Source organism: Crocodylus siamensis, chromosome 8 (assembly GCF_052110815.1).
Source record: "Crocodylus siamensis isolate JL-2025a chromosome 8, ASM5211081v1, whole genome shotgun sequence".
NCBI classification, from domain to species: Eukaryota; Metazoa; Chordata; order Crocodylia; family Crocodylidae; genus Crocodylus; species Crocodylus siamensis.
In genome coordinates this window covers 12,347,283-12,368,989 of record NC_143402.1, presented here as the reverse complement: position 1 = coordinate 12,368,989, position 21,707 = coordinate 12,347,283, and the positions used below count along the sequence as shown (strand labels likewise).

Below are 21,707 nucleotides of genomic sequence, written 5' to 3'. Positions count from 1 at the left end.
TATAAATTAGGCCATCTAAAGACTGACAAATAAGAGCCAAGAAAGATGCTTTTAAAAACAATAATTAAAATATCCAAGACCTCCAAAGGGAAATTAACTAAGGAGGCAAAGATTCTGAAAAGTGCCGTCTGAAGCAGTAGTTTCTAGATAAGTAAATATTTCAACCACTACTTGCACCAGAATTTGGTGGGAAAAAAAAAAGGGGGGGGGGGGGAGGAGTAAAGGTTAACTAGCTGAGATTTTTCAAGAGCCTACAGGAGGGAGGTACCTAAAATCATATTGAAAAACCTGTGTGATTTGGGTTTTTAATTACAGGCAGCCCTCGGACTTATGATACAGTTGGTTCCTAAAAACTTCATCTTAAGTCAAAACATAACTCTGAACCAATTTCCTCATAAGAAACAATGTTGTAAATGGGGGATTGGTTCCTGAACCACGGCTCAATACCCTATATTCACCTAAAATGCCCCAGAATTTTGTATTCAATCAATTATAGATAAGTCATGTAGCTCCATTGATGTATTTATAGTGTAAATAGCAATCATATGGATTTGGCAGGACTTCTTTGAGGTGACTTTGCTGGACTTTTCAAAAGGCTCTTGGTTGGACTTTCTGAAGGGTTCTTGGCTGGAGTCTTCTCAGGAGTCCTGGCTGCTTTCTTAAAGAAAGTGTCCAAGGAAGTTTGGACAGATGTTATCCAGGGAGATGGGCGACGCAGCGAGCTTGTTCGTTGGCACGGTGTAGCATCGGATCAAGCGGTGTAAAGTCGAAACTGATGTCATAAAGTTGAAACAAGGCGTCAATTTATAAATGTTTTAAGTGCAAAACGTTTTAAGTCAAGGACTTCCTGTATTCCTTTAGGCTTCTGTGAAATCTCTAACTAGAAATAAAGCACAGAGCAATAAGGCCTGCCATCCCCTAAAATACAAACAGTTCTTTAATTCTCCCTTCCTGGTTGTTGCAAAGGATATGGAGTAAGTCCACACAATCACACAAAACAAACAAGAAAGAAGCTACATAGTTAGATCAGACCGAATAATCCTAATTTAGTTTCAACTGACACCCCCCCTCCTCCCCCCCAAGTGATAAACCACTTCAATACACTTTGGAGAGGGAGCACAGGCAGAGACAGGACACTGAACTTGTACTGTTCGCAGTTAAGTTCTATTTCATGTTCTTCTACTAACCTCCTGTTATAGTCTGCATAAATCATGTCACTTTGTGCGTCTGGTCCACCTCTCACTGCTTTCCCTTTTGTCTATTTAGGTTGGGCTTCTATTTAAAATGTATTACATTTTAAATACTGGATTTCTAAATATTATTATTCTAAATTACTCTAAATTTAAAAATATTTTCTAAAGACATAGAAAGATGCAGACTATTCAATTAAGTTGTGAAAGCAAGTTTACCTAACAACTCAGATACCAAGGCTTGGAAAAGCTTAAAATCTAACATGTACAATGCTGCTGCAACTGCACTTGGCAAAAAAAAAAAAAAAAAAAAAAAATGGTTTGAAGAGCACTCTCATACTCTTCTACCACCAGTTGACAACAAAAGGACAGCACTAATCACCTACAAGAAATCTCCCAACACCAGAGCCCTGGAAAATTTGAGAAAGGCTTGAAGAGAAATGCAAAAGGAGGCTAGGAAGCATGCCCAAACTTTTTGGCTAAAACTCCGTGATGATATTCAAAAAGCAGCTGATGTGGGTGATAACACTGGAATGTACGAAGGCACCAAACAAGCAACTGGTCCAGTCAAAAAGAAAACAGCTCCACTGACAGACTTAAATGGCAATGTCATCGCTGATAAACAAAAAACTCGAGCCCTGGATTGAACACTATGGAATTCTATACTGCAGTGAGACTGAAATCAGGCATGAAGAGCTGAAAGGATTACCACAGTTTGAAGTTATGATGGATTTGGACAATGAACCTACATTAGAACACTTGCAGAAAGCTATTAAATCAATTCCTGGAAACAAGGCATTGGGCAACAACTGCTTGTGTGCTAAAAATCTACAAGTGTGCTGATGATGACTTACTTTGAAAGCTCCATGAAGTTATACTGCTCTGTTGGAAAGAGAAAGTGGTACTGCAAAATTTCAAAGATGCTTGTTTTGTACGATTATACAAAAACAAGGGGGACAGAAGTAACCGTGACCACTAGTCCCTGTTGAACATAGTTGGAAAAGTTGTCACTTGCATTATACTCCTTAGTAGCAGTCTCTAGGTGAAAGACTCTATCCCGAAAAAGTCAACAGTTTTCACTCAGGATGCTCCACCACTAGTATGATATTTTCAGTCAAGCAACTGCAGAAGGTGGTGTAGAGAAAAAACAAATAGCCTTCACTTTGATGAAAGCCTTCCATGTGGTTGACGGGGCTTTCTACTGTTCAGAAGAAACTTGGTTGTCCCCCGAAACTGTTGAACAGAATTTGCTCATTACATCAAGGTATGAAGGAAACTGTAGCATATGAAAACAAAGAATCAAAAATGCCTTTAACATCAATGAAGTGAAACAGCAGTGCATCTTACCCTTCACGCTTTTTAACATCTACTTTTCATTCCCAATTCCTCATGCATCTAAGGACAGCCACGATGGCATTTATCTTCAAACTAGGCTAGATGGAGGCTTATTCAACATGGTAAGGTTTAGAATGAAAACCAAGGTGAAAGAACTGGTTCTGAAGATTTCCTGTTTGCAGACGATACGGCCTTGTTTCCTTGCAGCGACTCTTCCCTGCAAAACCTCTTGGTGTCGTCACAACTTTCGCTACTTGGGTTCTACAATCAGCATGAATCTTGACCTTCAGACTGAACTGGCTAACAAAACTAGAAAATCATCTAAGAATTTCAGACTATTACAGAGATGTGCAGGAAATAACAACAAACTTTCAATTCAGGTTAAGATGTATATTAAATCTCCAAGACTTGTGTACTGTCATCCCTGTTTTATGGCTTAGAAATGTGAACGACATATGTTAGGCACCTCAGGACACCAAACAATTTCCACATGGGATGCCCGTGCAAGATCCTGAAAATAAAAGCTGGAAGACAAAATGCCAGACAGAGGTGCTAGAGTGTGCAGGACTGACGCACTTAAAACCATTAATCATCAAGAAGAGCAAGATGAGATGGCCTGGCCATGACAGGAGAATGGGAGAAGACTGTATCCCCAAGAATACTTCGTTCAGCAAGATTTGAGACTGCTTTAGAAAGTCTCAAAGTACCACAGTGTGCAAAAATGGTCTGAAGTTGTTCAACATCAATGCAGAAAGCTGGGAGGAGTGCACAGAATCTGCACAGAATCCTGTCCAATCCGAAAGGAACATCTGGCACTGGGTACAGCTCAACATAAAGCAGCTTTGATCCAGAGGATGGAAGCAAAGCAAGAAAGAAGGAAGCAGCACGCTGTAAACTTGGGCTGCAATTCAGACAACATATGGATCTATGAAACTTGTAATAAGCTGTGTCACTCGCAAACTGTGCATATCAGCCACAAGCAAATCTGTCAGACACCTCACTAGGTCTCTTGCTCATAAAGCCATGATCCAGAAGATCTATGGTTGCCTACTCTATTTATAAGATAAAGGCAGGGGTTTAGAGGCCCTCATCTTTTCATATGCATCCACAATACTTACTAAATGGGATTCCCCCAACTTGCTACTGCAATGCAAACAGTAAATTATTAGTACTGCAGCGGTGCAGAATTACTGAATTCCACTGGCCTCTGCTGGATTGACTCTAAAATGAAAAAGCTAACATATTGGCTGGGTTGGACTTGTTGCATATTTTTGTGAGGTAGAAGCATTTCCCCATCTAACTATACGTAGATGTATTTACCCATCTAGTAAGCCATATAACTTAATTATAAACCTTACGCCAAATGGAAGCTTTACAAAAGGAGCCTTCACCAGTATACAGCCCAAACATTTATTGACATTATCATTCCAAGAACAGAAACAGAGCACCTCATTCACAGTGATGCTCCTGATGCTTCTGTTATAGAATTCAAGAGGTGGATAATCAATACCAGTCCCCAAATGACAGACCTACTGATGCAGAAGATGACTGAATGCTACAAGTTGTTTTATGCCATTGGAATCTGAAATGGAATTTTAAGAGTGGAATATACACATGCGTGCGGGTGCGTCTCTCTCTCAGGTGATATATACATAACTAACACCCAAGATGATCTTGTATCTTTCAAGGAAATGGCAAATGTCAGTCTAAAAAACACAAAATTAGCAAATCCATACCCAGTATTGATAAAAGTCACATTTCCTCCTAAAACGCAGGAAATTTAAATTAAAAACATTTTATCCTCTCATTGAAGTTATCCTTGTAATCTTGCCAACAGCAACATCTGTCCTACATGCACTACTCATAACTTAAAGCTCTTTAATATCCACATTTTAATTTCTATTCTCCCCAAGCAGGCAAGGTAAAATCCACTCTAGTTCTTCAGCAATTCCTGGTTCTGATCAGATTTTCTTTAACTGAGATAGCAGGAGCACATTCCATTAATTTTTCATGAAATGTATAGACCTGCTTACCTTACCCAGATCATAGAAAATTACTAAACAAGGTTTATAATCTGTATAACTAGTCTTTATACAATATCAACAGTGTTATACCCTTCCCTCCCTCCCCAGTTCCTCAGAAGTAAGATAGATTATGAGGCAGTTAGTATGGAAAGCTTACATCTGGAGACCTAGAATTAGATCAGCTTACAAGTGATATTAGTGGGGTGACCATATTATTTTGAAGGCAATCCGGAGGAGGGGGCACCATGCATGCACACACATGCATCCCTGCCCTGCCTCCCCTCCACCCCCAACACTGCAGCTCCCAGGAGCCCTGACGGTGCAGCAGGGTGGGCAGAAACAGCATGGAGGCTCATTCCCAAGCTCCATCCCCTGCATGTAGTGGCTGGGGCTGGGGCACCTGTGTGGGGGGGAAGCCAGGGAGGGCCACCGGCCGCTGGCAGCCTTGTGCCCTGCTGCTGAAGCCGCTAACAAGGTCCAGGCTGCGCACAGCAGCCCCCACCAGCAGTGGGGAGCAGCCCCTGTGCTGCACCCTCCAGACCCCACACCAGCCTGTGCTGCACAGCCACACCTCCCCACCATCGCCAGCAGCCGCCCAGGGCTGCCATGCACAGCCTGGGCCCCAGCAGGAGGGCACAAGGCTGCCAGCAGTGGGCAGCCATACTAGCTCACAGATGGCCCTGGCCCCCTCCCAAGCCCCAGCCCCCTACCCTAGCCCTGGCCCACCGATCCATGCCCCAGGCAGAAGCAGCAGTGCTCAGCCTAGCACCACCCCTCCCTCCAGCTACTGCACAGGAGGAGCTGGGTCAGACACATGCAGGTAGCATGGCACAACCAATCTGGGACTTTTTCTTCAATTTTAACTGACCAGCTGAGATGCTGGGATGGCCTATGAAATCTACGGCTAACCTGGCCAAACTGGGACATAACATCACCCTATATATTAGTGGTCTCCACACATCAGGTGCTTTTAAAAAAAAAAAAAAAAAAAAAAAAGGCTATAAAACCACAGGAGTATTCAAGTTGAAGAAATTCCTGAAGTCATAAAAGACTTACTTCAAAAGCAAGTCAATAATTACATCCATTGACAGACCTGGGCACACGTGCTTGCTTTATACTAGCTGTTATGAAACTCAATGGAAAAAAGAAATTGACATTATCTAATACACTGTAAAAAGGCAACAAATAAGACAGCTGCTTTCAATACCTTCTTAAAAATAAAAAACAAGGAATTTTCAAAAGCAACAAAGAAATGGAAAGAACCAGTCCCACAGACTTTTAATTGGACTTGAGCTGACCCTATAACATTTTAGAGCTTCCTGGAAGGTATTTAAAAAATGCTTGTAGCAGGGCATCAAACATACAGCCCAAGGGCCAGAACCAGTATTAGGCCCACTGGATTATCAGAGCTGCTACTTCCGCCAAGTGCCCTGTGCCAGAGTTGCTGCTGCCACATGCCATCAGCTGGATCCAGCCCTTAAGGAGCCCTGTAGGGAGAGTCCAGACTGAAGTACAAGATGAGTCTGACACTCCTGGATTAAGGGCTTTATAACCACAAAGACCTAAAAAGCTCTAAACTACCATATGTTAACAAGCCAAAATTTAAACTGAACTAGTGCACCATCACAAAAAGGGTATTTAAACTGCAACAATATTTGCCATAAGCTAGTCAACCCCTAGGTGTACGTTCCTTAAAAATCACTGTTGCATAGTGTGTAAAGCAGGCTAATTGCTTGCCAATGTAAGAACAAAATTAACCTGGCATGGGAGTCAAATTTACAGTAAAAAAAAAAAAAAAAATCATTAGTACACCATTTAAAAGCTCTTAATTTTGGAAGGGAAAAAAACCCCCATCAAGCAGTTAACATTAATTAAAGGTTCTGAAATCATGTAAAAAGCTACTCTAACAGCTACAGCTTCTGCTGAGGAGCTAAAGCGATGCAGAAAGGTAGGACTGAGTAGTTGAGTCATCTTCTCTTCATTTCTTCTCTCCTGCATTTCTCTTTGCACAAGCAGCAGGAACAGCCTACATGTGCTGTGAATTCCAACCCCCCCCACTCAGAACAACACAAATCTAATTCTGTCCCACATTCCCAGCTCACTAAATTAGAAGAATTCTTCCATAATCTTAAAGCATGATCTTGATAAGCTAAGATGTTAGCACTAAAAGAAATCTCAGTGAAATGGTTTCAGGTATTTACTGTCCTGTTCACTTACCACATGAAAAAACAAAAAACAAACAAAACAAAAATCAAGAAAAAAGGATTTTAGGCACAAGTTTTTGTGAAGGCTGTGAAAGAAATTCAGCCTTTGGATGTAAGCAAACCATATAACCAAGCATATGCAGGATCATATTTCAATTAGATACAGAACACCCTTTCCCTATGGCTATTGTTCATTAGCTGCTGCTATGCAAGGCATACCAATCAGCTACTATTTGGGGACAGGCATCAATGATACCTTTTAGAGACATTTATTGCAATTAATACTGTAGTTTTTGAAAATCGTAACATTTATTGAAGATTTTAGTTCTAATCCAAGTTTGTAATATTTTTTACACTATTTGCTAAACCCATAACAAGTTTTTCACTGGGTTAACCTGAGGAATGTGCATTTCCTCCTCCAGCTGTGGCACTGCAAACTACTTCAGGCATCCACTGCAGCTTTTAGCTTTTGACTCAGTATTTGATCTTTACCATTTTGGAGTTTCAAGTGGACTTTCAGGTGGAGTCAAGTTAAAAAAACTTTATCAATTTGAAGCAATTTCATGTTTTTAACTGGTTAGTTTTCGGTTAATATACTGGCTCCTCAGTCTCCCTGACTAGTTTGGTGGGTTTTTATGCCTTTTTAGAATGTTTTCATAAAATACAAAGGAAGAGAAAGACTCACAAGCAAGAGAAATTAAATTAGCTATACAAGTGCAGCAACAAAAGAACTGACTACACCAAAATTGCTGCAAAGTACACCAGAAAAATCCCTGTTTCTTTAACGTCTTCCAGTTAATACGTATTTCAAACAGGTAAAAAAAAATCAAGCAGAAGAGTAAGCATTTATATTAAACAGCATCTGTTTACAGCTACTATCTTCTTTCCAATATATCCTACATCATGAACAGGGATCCTGGTTTTCTCTGAGTAAAAATTGCCAATTCTCTGATTAAAAACCCTAAAACCATGATAAACATTAAAAGCCCCCCACAGTCCACCCCCCCAGCGCTGCTGGTGCCCCGCACTCGCCCCCACAGCCCTCCTGATGCTCCTCACAACCACCCCACCAAACCCACAGGCACACACAGACAGCCACCCCAGCAGGTAAGTGTGTGTGGCGGGAAGGGGCACAGGAAAGGGAAGGTGCTGGGGAGGGTAGATCAAGGAAGGGGGGGGCCATGCCCCTGTATCCACTTCCAGGAGCAGAGTCAGGGGGTGAGGGCAGGGGTGCCACTCTGCGGGCCACACATGCCAGCCAGCCTGACAGGAGGTTCACACACGGAGGCCGCCACCACAACTCTGCCACTGAACCCTGCATTACCAATCCCATGGCCACCCGCACAGCTTTGTGGGCAACTGGTGCAGGGAGTGGCAGCAACAGTGCAGTGGCAACCACAATGTGTGGGCCACATACATGTCGCCCGGCTGGGGGAGATGGGGGGATCTGCATGCAGCGGCCACCAGTGCACCGCTGCTTACGCCCCACGGTGGTGCAGGGTGGTGGCGGCTGCATACTGGCTGGGGGACTTTGCAGGCAAGCGCTGCCATCCTCACCACCATCCCGCACATGCCAGCCTCCCCCTCCCCCCAGCAGCCGGCCAGGTGGCAGCATGCCCCGCATCGTTTACGCATAAAGCCCCCCACAGAGGGGCGCCCCTGTGCTCAGCCCCCAGCCCTGCACCTGGCTGTGGTGGGCCACCTGGGGCTGGCAGCATCCCCCACTCCCTCAGCCACCTTCCCCACACCTGCCCCACAGCCCCCAAGCCCCACTTACCTCTAGGATCCAGGGGCGAAGGGCAAGTCTGAGCCCAGCCTTGGCGTACTCAGAGACTCGGGCCCTGCCCCACCCCACCCCACCCCCGCCTGGGGATTTCCCATCCTTTCTGCAATCAGCTCTTGCAGGCTTGTTCCAAAAGCAGAGAATCTGCAGATTTCTCCGATAAAAACAGGGAATCCACGGTTTTCTCCGTTTTTCCGTGGGAAACGGAAAACCCAGAACCCTGATCATAAAACTAATGCAGTACTCGAGTAGCACAGTAAACACATTTTTTCTTTCTACAACGTTAGCTTCTAACAGCTATATTTCCAACTGTAAAGAATTAATTTGTTATAGCTACTTATTCAAGGACAGTCCTTCTTTGAGCTAATTTCAAAATTAGCTCATCAAGAAGAATGCCCAACAACTCTGCTGCGACTTATTGCTCGCCGATGTGGTTCTTATTAAGCATTTTATCAAAAGCTTGCAATGCTACTCTCTTAACTCCAACCTAATCAAATAATATACTTTAAAAATAGTTTAGCTTGTTAAGGACAGGTTTGAGATATTTAAAGTAATTAGCCCTCAGTTAATAGGGGTGCACCAACACACTGGCGTGATATCAGATCGGCACCGATATAAAGAAATTGGCTGCATCGGAAATTGGCCGGATGCGACCAATAACAGGGCCAACAAATGGCCTGTGCATACACAGCTGCAGCGCAGCACATTGGTGGCAAGAAAAACAGCTGAGCAGCTTGGAGAGCTGAGCATAGCTGGTTAAGTCTGTTGTGGTGAAGGGGAGGAGGAAGGGAAGGGCATGGCAGGGGGAAAGGGTAGATAAAGGCCCTTTTGGTGAGGGAGTGGGGCTGGGGCAGGTGCTGCCCAGCCACAGTGGGGTGCAGGACAGAACTGCAGCTCATGGGGGGTGGGGGGGGGTGCAGCTCCCACTGCCATATGCAATGCAGGAGGCCACCCGGCAGGGTGGGGGGAGGATAAGCCTGGCACCAGCCCTGCACAGATCCCTACCTCGGCTGCATGTGGCAGTGGGAGCTTTCCCCCGCCCAACAAGCTATGGCTCTGTCCTGTGCCCTGCCTACCCCAGGCCCAGTCCCACCCCAATCCCTCCCTCACTGCAGGGGGCCTTGATCTGCCCCCCCATGCCCCTTCCCTCCTCCACTCCCCTTCCAACACAACAAACTTACCAGTTGGATACTGCTCGTCAAGCTGCCAGGCTGCGCATCGGAAATCGAACTGGTATTGGTCAATACCCCTCCTTAAAAATTGGCTATCAGTATCAGCCCCAAAAATCTCTACTGCTGCACCCCTATTAGTTAAATAAGCATTTGGATATTTGGAACTGAAGTAAATTGTTTTAGAAAATGAACTTGCTATTGCACAGCTGTTCCTGAACCCTCGGGACAAATGACCGGTTTAAGAAAAAGAATTTGCTTTAGAATTCATATGAACTGAGATACTATTTTTAATTTAATAATATCTAGCATTATATGAGGTAACAACAATTAACAAACTTTAAAAAAAATAAGTGCTTCTAATGGCTCATGAACTACTTTAAAAAAAAAATTATGGATCAGTGATAAACTATTTGCATTAATCTATTTACTTTGCAGATATAGTACAAATCTTGGGTTCTGCTCATTTAAAAGAGGCTCTCAATATTACTAATTTCTTTTCATATTTAATAGCAACTGAAAAGCATCATGCTGTTGCCTTAATGAACAAGAGTAGACATACAGTATTAAGTTATTTCAAAATTAGCAGACAAGGATCTTTGGGTAATCCAATATTGTTTATTAGACCAACTAATATAGTTGGGAAAATTCTTCTTTGTAAGCTTTCGGATACAAACACCTCAGCCTGAAGAAGAGTGTTTGTACCCAAAAGTTTGCAAAGAATTTTTCCAACTATGTTACCCAAAGAATCTTGTTTGTCTATGTCCTTAGGCCAGCATGGCTACAACCAATACCCCTCACAATGAGCACATGCTTTAAAATGTCTATGGCTTACATGAAGCATCTTCAGGACTATGCATTCAACAGCTCACATACAACAGTTAAATATAACTAATGGCAACAGCAAAGGATTATATTTGGATAAAACAAAGTACTTTCCATAGGCGTGTTAACTTTGTTTCCCCTTAACCAAGTGGCAATGGGATTTGGCAGCACTGGAAAGTGAAGGCATTTCCACATGCATTTGACCTAACATGTGACATGCTTGCCAAAAGTGTTGGCCACTACTGCTTAAACCAGGGGACGGCAATTATTTTGGGCAGAGGGCAGCTTACCGAGTTTCTGCAAGCCACTGAGGGCCACCACATGACAGGCAGCCAAGGGCAGATTAATACTAATTTTCTAAAATTTTTAGGGGCCCCGCGGGCTGGATAAAATGGCCTGGTGGGCCGCATCCAACCCCCAGGCCGCATTTTGCCCACCCCTGGTTTAAACACATCTAGATTAAAGTTTAATATAATGCACTTTAGTCACAAGTTGTAAGTGTATTAGTAACCAACTGGCTTTAAAGAGAATTTTTTTATTTCCTTTCTGAAGTATTTACTATTTATGTCCATCATCCTTAGGTAAGGTTAGACTTGTATAATTTCCAGGGATATAATTATAGGGGGGGGGGGAGTTGTTCTGGGTTGTAGTAAATATGTTGAAATTCTAAAGTTCTAGATTCCTAAAGTTCAGATATGGTCTCCTATGCTTAAAAAATTCCAACGAAACAAATCACTGATTTTCAAACTCCCCAGTAAAATGTTTGTTTTATCGTATGGACTGTGTTTCAATTAAATCTCACAACACCCTTGTTAAGTCTCAGAAGATATACGCGCTACAGACCATAAATATCAATACCACACTCCTTGCAATGTTATGAATGTGAACGGCATAACTAATAACTGCACTCCAAGGAACCTTGTTTGGCACCGAAAGATGGAGACAGTCTTGGGTTTAGAGATTAAGATAAACTAAGAGTTGCAAATCTTAGCAGAGAGGCTCAAGGATACAGTAGAATCCAATCTGACTGTTAGACAAGAAAATTTCTGGCTGAAGATAAATTAGGTCTGGCAGTTGTTCAACTTGACCTCTACTTAAAACATTCTTGCTATAGGGTATGATAATCCTACATCATTAAATGCCATAAATTCATTCTGCAAGTAACCTGAAATAAGCCTGCAATACTGCTCTTCACAGAAGCGTAAGGTTTTTTTTTATTACTGTTAAAAATACTGAAGTCATGGTAGTAGTAATCACAATTAGGGTCATGCCCAGACCTCAGCTATAACCCAATATTTTCCTGTCGTCCAACTCCTAATCCGAAGAAAGGGATTTGGTCCACTTGATGGCTAAAATAGCCCACAAAAAATTTTCTCCTTACAATTTAGAAATAAATAAGAACTCATTTTCAACTGTAAAGTTCAAAATATGTTTTAGACCATTTAATGTTGTTTTGCCATGCTTAAATATTGATCAGTTAAAGGATGCCAAATTTCATACAAATAGCTAGACACTCCACTTGAAGTGGTTTGTATAGAAGAGACTTTTTTAAGTTTAACAATTATTATGAAATAGATGTCTGCCAAAAAACTTCATTAAAGCGATTTAAATTTTAATTACTACGCAGTTAACTTAAAACTTTAAACATAAAATGTCTAATTGTATTCTACTGCCAGAAACCTTGTTAGCCAAGTGAATCACAAAGGGAAGTGTGTGGCAGGCAGAGAAGCTGGATGGTATGCAACCATTTCAAACAGCTGATACAGTTGGTAAGGTACAAATGGGCAAGGCTCTCATTGCAAAGGGGTGGGCAGAGGACTTGAATGAAGCATAGAAAAAAGCAGAGAGATTCTGAAAGTCTAGCATGGGGGAAAACCAAGACAGGTATTAAATGCAGTTGGAGGCAGCCAAGGAAGAGAGAAATAGCAGAGAACTGGACCTAGACTGCAAAAATTAACAATGAAATAAAGGCTGGAAAGGAAGGGTTGGGGAGCTGGGCTGACAAAGTATAAAATTTCTTAGCTGTTCCACAATAAGATATGCACGATGCAAGATGTCATTGGATGGTCAGTTAACAACCTTTAGTGGATGATCAAACTATATCACCTGATCGCACGTAGAATTTCATATGCAGAGACCTACTATAACGTCAAGTCAGACGGTACAGACGAACAGAAAAAAAACACTTTCAAGCTTCTAAGTCATTGCAAGACCGTAGCAATATTGAAAAGCTATATAAATAATGTTAAGAGTTAAAGACTTGGTATCACTCTTGACACCCAAATTACAGTAGAAAGAGTCTCTCAATGGACAAGACCCCAAGAGATTTTAACTGCTCCATAACAAGAATCTACAGAGTCCAGCTGTATTATTCAGGCAGCTTTTTCTTAGATCTAGACTAACTTTAGTATAGTAAAGTAAAACTTTAGTTTAGTATAGTAAAGTTTAGTAAAGTTTTACTATGCTATAGCTTTTACTCATACCACGCCTGTTTTTTATGCAAATCTTCAAAAAAAAAAAATTCAAACAAAAGTTTAGCGATTTAGCTCTGCCAAAAATCACTGGTTTATCTCAAGTTTTAGTGCAATGCATGCAGTAATCTCTTCCTACTGAAGAAAATAAGTCAATGCAAGTTTAACTGGACAACATAACTGAAGACAAATACAGGCATACCTCGGAGATATTGCGGGTTCGGTTCCAGACCACCGCAATAAAGCGAATATCGCAATAAAGCGAGTCACACAAATTTTTTGGTTTCCCAGTGCATATAAAAGTTATGTTTACACTATACTGTAGTCTATTAAGTGTGCAAGAGCATTATGTCTAAAAAACAATGTACACACCTTAATTAAAAAATACTTTATTGCTAAAAAATGCTAACCATCATCTGAGCCAAATGGCGCCGATGGAAAAATGGCACCGATAGACTTGCTCGACGCAGGGTTGCCACAAAACTTCAATTTGTAAAAGCGCAATATCTGCAAAGCGCAATAAAGCAAAGCGCAGTAAAACGAGGTATGCCTGTACAGGCTACTCATGCTGCAACACAAAATATGTATAAATCATTTCTTATTAAAAAAAACAGACATAGCCATACAGCAATCTAAAATCAGTAGTGGAGAATAGCTGAGCATGTACACACCTCAGCTATGCATGGAAGTTTAATTCTGCAGGGAAGCTAGATTGGACCTCAAAAACATGAATATATTCAAGAATCAAGATTGTTTGGGTACTGATGATTATTTAATGGTCTGTGTGGGAATTCTGTGTTAGGATTTAATAGCATAATTTTTAAGGATGTATTTAATGGCATAAATTTCTCTTCCATTACAGTTAACCTTAGCTGCAACCTGACTTACACAAAAAATTAATATTCTATTATTATTATTATTATTGAGGGGGAGGTCCATAAATTTCAGGAGCAGTAGTCTTAAAAAACACTTCACTCCATGGCAGGCAGGTGCTTCTGTCCCTGCTGCCACCACCACTCAAATTTGAAGTAGTCAAAAACAAAATGCGTAAGTATATTTTTCACCTTGTAAGCAGTAAGACCTGTTGCTGCCAGCATTACTCTGCGGCAGGATGGGGCCTGCAGAATACAGCCTAAGTCCCACATCTGCGGGCTGGATCTGGCCCTTTGACTCTAGGTTGCTGACCCCCTAAATCTAGCACAGTGCTACTCAAGTCCTGCCTGGCTCAAGAACCACATGAACAGTCAATATTAACCAAAGGAGCAACAAGAACATAACATACCCACTTATGGATTGCAGAAAATACATTCCAGAGCACAAGAAAATAAAATGCAGATCTAATACCATGATTGATAGAGCTCAAAAAAGCATGTTAGCTGCAGCACTCATGATCGCTGGAAAAAATGCAGGCAATGAACTCTGATAACACTTACTGTGAGGAGGCACAGGTAATATGCTGAAGAGTCACTCATGACTCTAAGGAACTATGGTCTCAGTAGTACTGCACTAGTAGGTCTTGAAATATACTTACTGTCAGTAAGCTTAGCATGCACAATACAAGAGAAATTTGGATTTTTCTCCCTATGGCAGATAAGCACAAATTTCCTAAAATTAGGTACACAAGAAGTGTTCCTGAATAAAAACAAAGAGCATCAACTGAAAAAAAAAATTAGAGAAACAGAAAACTAGTGAAGGGGAGAAATTCTTAATTTATACATTAAGAATTTACCATATGGTAAATCTACCATATGGTACAATAGAAGAAAAAATATAATGGATGCTAATTTTTATGTACATAAAGAAATACATCAAGCTTATGGTTTCACTTGAGAGAATTAACTATAGGTGAAAACAAGGAGTACAGACATTATCCTGGAAAAAGGAGTAAGACACTTGAGAGAAAGAACCTGAACAGACAAAGAGATGGATGAAACAGAGCCAGAGGAATAAACTGCCTACAATGGCAAAGTGGTTATGCTTAAGTATTCAGCACTGATCCTTGATAATCATATTCCATAAGCAGCAGGGACTGGGAGCACTGTGGAGAAAATACACTAAGTCCCCAGGGAAAAGATATGCCTTCAAGATATTGTCTTGAAACTACTTAAGGCTGATTAAAGCAGCCTCAATAAACAATATCCAGATCTCCCAAGATAGTGAAGGATCCCCTTTTATGGGCAACTTCTGTGAGAGTAAGAGGGAAAGGTGGTAAAGCAGGAAGACTGTATACACAAAGGTTTTCAATTTTCAGGGGTTATAATTCCCCCAAACCTCAGAAATAACACCCCCTAAAATATTTCAGTCCCTACCACCATATTAAAAAGTATGTGCATGCGCACATAGTGTGAAGGAGAAATGGTGTAAAGAAGATCCAATCTTATATAAAAGCTTAACAGGCACATTAGTCCAAAATGCTGGATTTTAACCACATACATTTTTACAAAGAAACCTCAAAAAAAAACTCCAATAAGAGATATACAATTAACCAACTGCGTGTGATAAAAGGGATTACACATTCGCAATCTGACATTAAAAAAAGAGAACTGGCAAATCAAATTCATGTTAGAAAGTATTATAATAAAGACTCAGGTAGCTGTAGAGTTTTATCAGCTTCTGCACAAATTTCCCACTTATAAGCTGTGAGGGGGGAAAAAAAACCAAAAAACTTTTAGAGTTGTACGGACTGTCAACAACTGATTTGCCAGCATATAGCTGAAACCCCCAGAGAAGCAGGAACCATCTACAACCCAGAGCTTAAGTGCACAGCCTGAGCCGCCAAACTGGGTAATGGATAGTTTCTCCACAACTGTCTTAACATTTTCCTGTCTTTCCTCAGGTCATTTTGTAGTAGCAAAAATTATTTTGCCCTCACGGTGGTTTGCACCCCTAGAATGGCAAGACAGAAAAAGGATGGAGTATTTGTTTAACAGTACATCCTTAACCTTCAAATCCTGACTGCACATCAGTATACAAGAGCTCCCAAAGAACTGGTTCTTTAGCAAATAGCCAGTTTGCCTTCCTGGCATGAAATCCCCATATTCTCAGCCTCCAACACTAGCGATGCTGTAAAAGGAGGATGTGAGATTTCCCCCTTCATTTTAAAAACAGTTAAAATGTTGTAATATTTAACAAGCTAACCCTTCAAAGTTGTCTGGAATTTCTGGAAGATTTACACCGTGTCCCTCTAATCTACCCCCAAATCCCACACACCTGAAGTGATGGCACTGAGCAGAAAAGGTCTGGCTAACGACCCAGTAGATGCATCACATACCTATACTTCCACTGAAACAAGAGTTTTGCTGTGCACCTTGGGCATGGTACTAGAACCTGAAGAATCAGATGGACCTCTAAATGCTGCTTTACCGTTTATTAAAATGCTTCCAATTGCTAGCGTAGATACATGCATGTTATTCCAACGAAAATCGCCACTACAGCATGTCAAGATTTATTCCTGAAAAATAAGCTATTAACCTGACCATCACACCACCGAATGCTCTTAAAGTCACTAGACTCTAGGTCTATTAAGCCAACAGGAATAGGATGGGGGAAAAGAACGTAAAATCCAAAGGCCGCTACCTCAGAATGCCCTAAAACCAACCCCTGACTATTCAAAATCCAAAAATAGTGGGTCAAATCATAGTTTGATGACATGGGTGTTGTGATTTCATAAGTATTAAAGGAGTCAAACCACACATGAACTTAGGCATCAAAAGTAATGCTTTCATTTTTAACTGGAAGCTAGGGCAATTAACTGAAAGTTACTGAAACACAACACTGCTAAACAAATTGAGATGCCCGATTTCATTGGGAGCTACAGCTTTTACAGCAAGATCTCTGGCATGAAGAACATCCTGTACAGAGCACTAGAAAAATTTCAGGCTTTGTCCACTCTTACCCAGTTGTGCCACAGAAAAAAGCTCTGGAGGCAGACCACAGCTGCCACTTATGTCACAAGACCATCTCCACATCCCACACAGTCTTGGCAGTTCCAGACAGCTCCATTACAGCAGTTGTGCCAATACAATATGAAGAACAAATGAGGAAGGCACCAGCTGCTAAACGGACTACTCAAGCAGGAGTATCTACACACCTTCTGCTGGCTTTCAGACAGCATCAGAAGCCTTCGTTTACATGACAGATTTGGTACTCTCTCTCTACTGGCAGAAAGAGTTGGGGATGGTGGAAGGGAAGAGTTCTGCCACTGCGTAGATGCACTCAAAGTTCTGCCAGCACAACACTGTAGACCAGGGATCAGCAATGTTTTCGGACAGAGTGCCAAAAACACCCGCAACCTTGACTTAAAAAATATTGGTGTGCTGGGGGGGAGGTAGGGGAACCACGAGGGGCCAAATTCTTATTGTGTCAGCATAGCCCAGGCCTCTTCCCTGCTGTCCCCCGCAAGGTACACAAGCCAAGCAAAATGCCTTCATATGCCATGCTCTGGCACCCATGGCTGGGGTTGCCTGCCCCTGGTATAGACTATGCCTCTAATCTGAAGGGCTCATAAAGACATGGAAAACTGTGACAGATCCTCAGATCTGGACCTTGCTACTGTCATCTAACCAGGTAAAAAAAACCAGAGGTCCTTTGCCTACTTGGTACTTTCTTTAAGAACAATCAGAACTCCAAAAATCCCCCTTAAAATGCAAAATTTCTTCACTATGGCTAGCTACACTTACAGGTGAACCGACTGTTTCTCACCTGTAAAACCTCCCTTCCCCAACCTACCAAAATCACACATCTTATCTTCAGTGAAATTGCACCTGCATCAAAATCCCAATTTTACCCAATACCAGGAAAGCAAAGATGACCCACCTGGCTCTTCCTTTTTTCAATAGGGTCTATTGCTCTGTCCTTGGACTTCTGCTAGCTGTTAGACACACACACACACACACACACACACACACACTCCTACCACAGCTCACAATCTAACTTCAAGGTGCAACAGCAGATATAACAAACAGCAGGAACTACATAATTTAGCTCTGCAGGAAGTATTTAATTAAAGGCAGGTAACACTGGCTTCCTCTTTTCAAACAGATGAAAAATACTTACATTCTTGAAGTTCCTCATCATTCCATTTAAGATTTGCAGGTAGACAAGCCAAATCTAGCATGACAGGCATCCTTCCACGGTAGGTTTGCAGAGAGACAAGCCAAACAAGACAGACATTACTGTCATGATGTCAAAGTAATACAATAGAAATAAATTATTCTAGGGTAGAGAAGGAGACTGATAATTTTGCCCTCATCAACACAAGCAAGATGAAGGAGATTCCCCAAGAATTTGAACCAATATTCCTATATAGAACAAGGCTGTCCAACTCAGCCCAAGGCATATGCATCCTGCAAGCAGCCAGCTGGCTGTCAGTCTCCCCATCTCTCCCCCCCCCCCTTCTCCCCCCGTGCCGCTGCTGGGAGTCTCCAGGTTCTCCCTCTATCCTGCAGTTTCTGCTTCTTGCCCCTACACCCCACTTGGCATTTGGGGGGCCATACAATGTGCAGCCACCAGCTGCTAAGAAGTTTGACAGCCCTGTTCTAAAATAATCAGTATGCTGTTTTCTCAACTTCACATTGGTGAAGGAAGAATACACCTTGAAAAAGCACAATCACAGTAAAACCAACGTACTCTTCACAATGAATGCCCAACCATTGGTGTCAGAACATGAGGAAAATTTTGCTTGCATCTCCCAATCCATTTTCTCTACCTGATGATGGATAAAGCCCATTTCCAAAGAAATAAAAGACATTAAAAATAGCATCCCACCTCAGATTTCTGATTTGAGTTATCTTGCCTGTTCACTTATTTTCTCCAAGACATTCACACTTTACAGTTCTGAACTGCCTCCATAGTTCTTTTGATTTCTAGATACAAAGCATTTAACATGAAAAAATGTTTCTGGGGTGCTTTTGCACCTGTGACGCAAGAGGCTGGATATTCTTATGAACTCCTTGGGATAAACGGTTGCCTGCAAACGCAGTGCTAAACTCTATGGCCCAGAATGTCCCTTCCAGTCCTACATTCCAGTCTGCCACATGTGTGGCCAGCAGTCCACCTCTGCAGAGCTACAGATTGTAGGACAAATGTAGTACTCTCCTGGCAGAAAAGGGGGAGGCAGTGGGTTCAACCACTGTGTAGCTGCACTACATTACAGAGAGATTTCAGCACCAGCTAGATAATCAATACTTTTACTTGGAATGAACACACCTATAATGATTAAGTCTGATAAGCTTTCTGAGTTAAAACTTAGTTCTGCAGAGTGCTTCACAAGCCATGAAAAGATATAAAGGCATTCTAATCTATATTTTCGACACTGAGTCAAAATACCAGTCATGGATAAAGAGAACCTGTTCCCATTCAAGGAACAGATCCAGAGCCTAACACAATATACTGTCATTTTGCCACCATGTTACCAGAGGCAGCATCTAAGCAGATCTAATTTACATCTAAGCAGATCTAATTTACAGCACTTATGGAAAAATGGCAGGAAGATAATAAAAACCATCATCCATATTTCTCCACAAATAACTGCCACAAAAGAAATCGCTGCCCTTGTTACCTGGGCATTTATATTCCCAAACAGATTCACCCACCAAACTTCTAACATGTCTTCTTAAGAGTTGATTTGATACTTCCTCTACAAAAGACACTGGGAGTGATCCCATTAAGGCAACATTAAGATGTATAGCTAAAGACTACCTAAAATTCTAATTACATAACCTACTTACTGAATTTAGTTTCCATAATCTCGACAACCATTTAGAAAGAAGTTTCCCTCTTTTTTCTTAAACTCTGAATTCACAGAAGTTTGCCATATTTTCTAAAATAAATAATTTGGAACCCCCCCCCCCCCAAAAAAAAAATACAACTTCACCTTTTCTGGCTAAACACACACACAGCCCTCTCCCTTCAAATTATAAACTTCTCACTCCCACACTCTTTAGTAACTTTACAGACACAGGCCACAAGTCCCAGTCCATGGTGAAAAAACAGATAGTCTCCTCTTTTATTTTAGCCCAAAATGGATGACTGAATTATTCAGGTGTTTACATTACTTTCATACTTTTCTGATGCTTCAAGCACAGCTGTCTCCTAAATTGAGCTGTAAAATCCACTTGCCTGGTATCTTATGTTTCAATTCTCCATCTCTCTCTGTGTTCCTACTAAGGACCCTAAAATGCAACTAGAAAATAGTGGGATTGAAGGGCAGAGAGATAATTAAACCCAAACTGCTGAACACGTTAAATCCGCTGTTTTGTCCTGGATGCAAGGAACTGCCTGTTTGGCAGGAGTTTTGCTCTACAAGTATAAGAAACTGTTACCTCAAAAAGGAAACTGACATGGAGGGAGGGCAAGAATTTCATAAACACCATTCTTCCGGGTCCCTTCTTTCAAGTCAACTGCCTTGGCCCTAATGCTCTGCTTGATTCCATCGCTCCATGTCCTTTCCAGCCTCATCTTCTACGTATCTCAGACCTTACCAAAGAACCAAAAATGAAGGCTAAGGACACTGTTTGGAATTTCTAGCTTTAATGCCTCACTCTTTAGACCTCTATAGAATGGATACCTTAATTAGCTAATATCATAATAGCATGCGACGCAATACCATGTTTAAAAAACACAATTTTCATTCTTTGTCCACTAAAATCTGTTATGAAAGGTATCTCACCAATCAAAATCCTTTTTGCCCAAGATTGTTCTGGTTTAGATGCAGGACAGATAAGGAAATCTTCAACCTGAAGATATTTACAGCCATATCCAAACTGACTTTGTATAATTCCAGATGCACCACAGGAGACACTTTTTGTCACAACCCAATTTTCTCAAGTGATTCTTATATGTGAGAAATGAATGAAGATAAGGTGCAGGAAAGATGCAATCTATTAAATATGTAACTCAATCCAGAATTCCACGAAAAGGCCCCCTTTGTGAACCATTTAGGAGAGAGGTATCAAAGATTAGGTTTGCAGGACAATCCAGCCTCAAAGCCCCATCTGGCTCCTGGGATGCCCCAGGGTTGACCCCAAATGCTGGCAAACGGGCTATACAGAGCCCAGGACACACACTGCATACAGTGCCTACTCTGACCAGCCCAAGACCCATGCCACATGGTATCTACCTGGGCCAGTCCAGGATCACACTGAATGCAGGGCCTGATCCAGCTGGTCCAGAACTCATGCTGCATTTGCCCCAGGCTGGTACCCCATGTGACACAGGTCCCCAACCAGCAAGAACAGACACCACGTGCACTGGATCCTGCCTCAAGAACTGCTCAGTCCTCCGTCCCCAAACTGTACCACCTCCGTAGGCTGGCAGGCATCCAACCAATCCGCTTCCAGACAGCCCATCCTTGCTACTTCTATATATCTGCGCCTATCATTCACCATCCCACTCTCACTTCTTACCCAGATATCAAATGATGGGACACTCTCACTGAGGGCGAGGGTCCTCAGTGGACCAGCCTGCATTCCACCTGAACCCCATGTGCCACCAGTGATCTCAGTTGCTTACTCATGCACAGGGCTGTACCTGGCACACCCTACAGACCCTCCCCCTCCCCTCCCTCCTGGGCTCAGAGAGAAACCTTGGATGCCTACCTCGTGTTCACCAATCTGCAGCCTCTTTCCCCCTCCACAAAAACCTCCTATTGAAATTCTAGTTGCAGTTGTCTGCACTAGAGGTGCACCAGTATATCAGTGCCATATC

General features: G+C 41.9%; 1 protein-coding gene across 3 annotated transcripts in view; it reads right to left on the bottom strand.

Moving 5' to 3' along the window:
* The window catches only part of STAG2 (STAG2 cohesin complex component), a 118,199-nt gene that overhangs the window by 74,678 nt on the left and 21,814 nt on the right, over positions 1-21,707 (bottom strand). The window contains exon 1 of one of the 3 annotated variants that reach the window (XM_090059321.1): positions 18,057-18,072. The exons of the other annotated variants lie outside the window; for them this stretch is intronic. The gene's annotated coding sequence lies outside the window, so the exon portion shown is untranslated. Of the gene's footprint in view, positions 1-18,056; positions 18,073-21,707 lie in introns of those variants that run through there. 3 annotated transcript variants of the gene reach the window in all.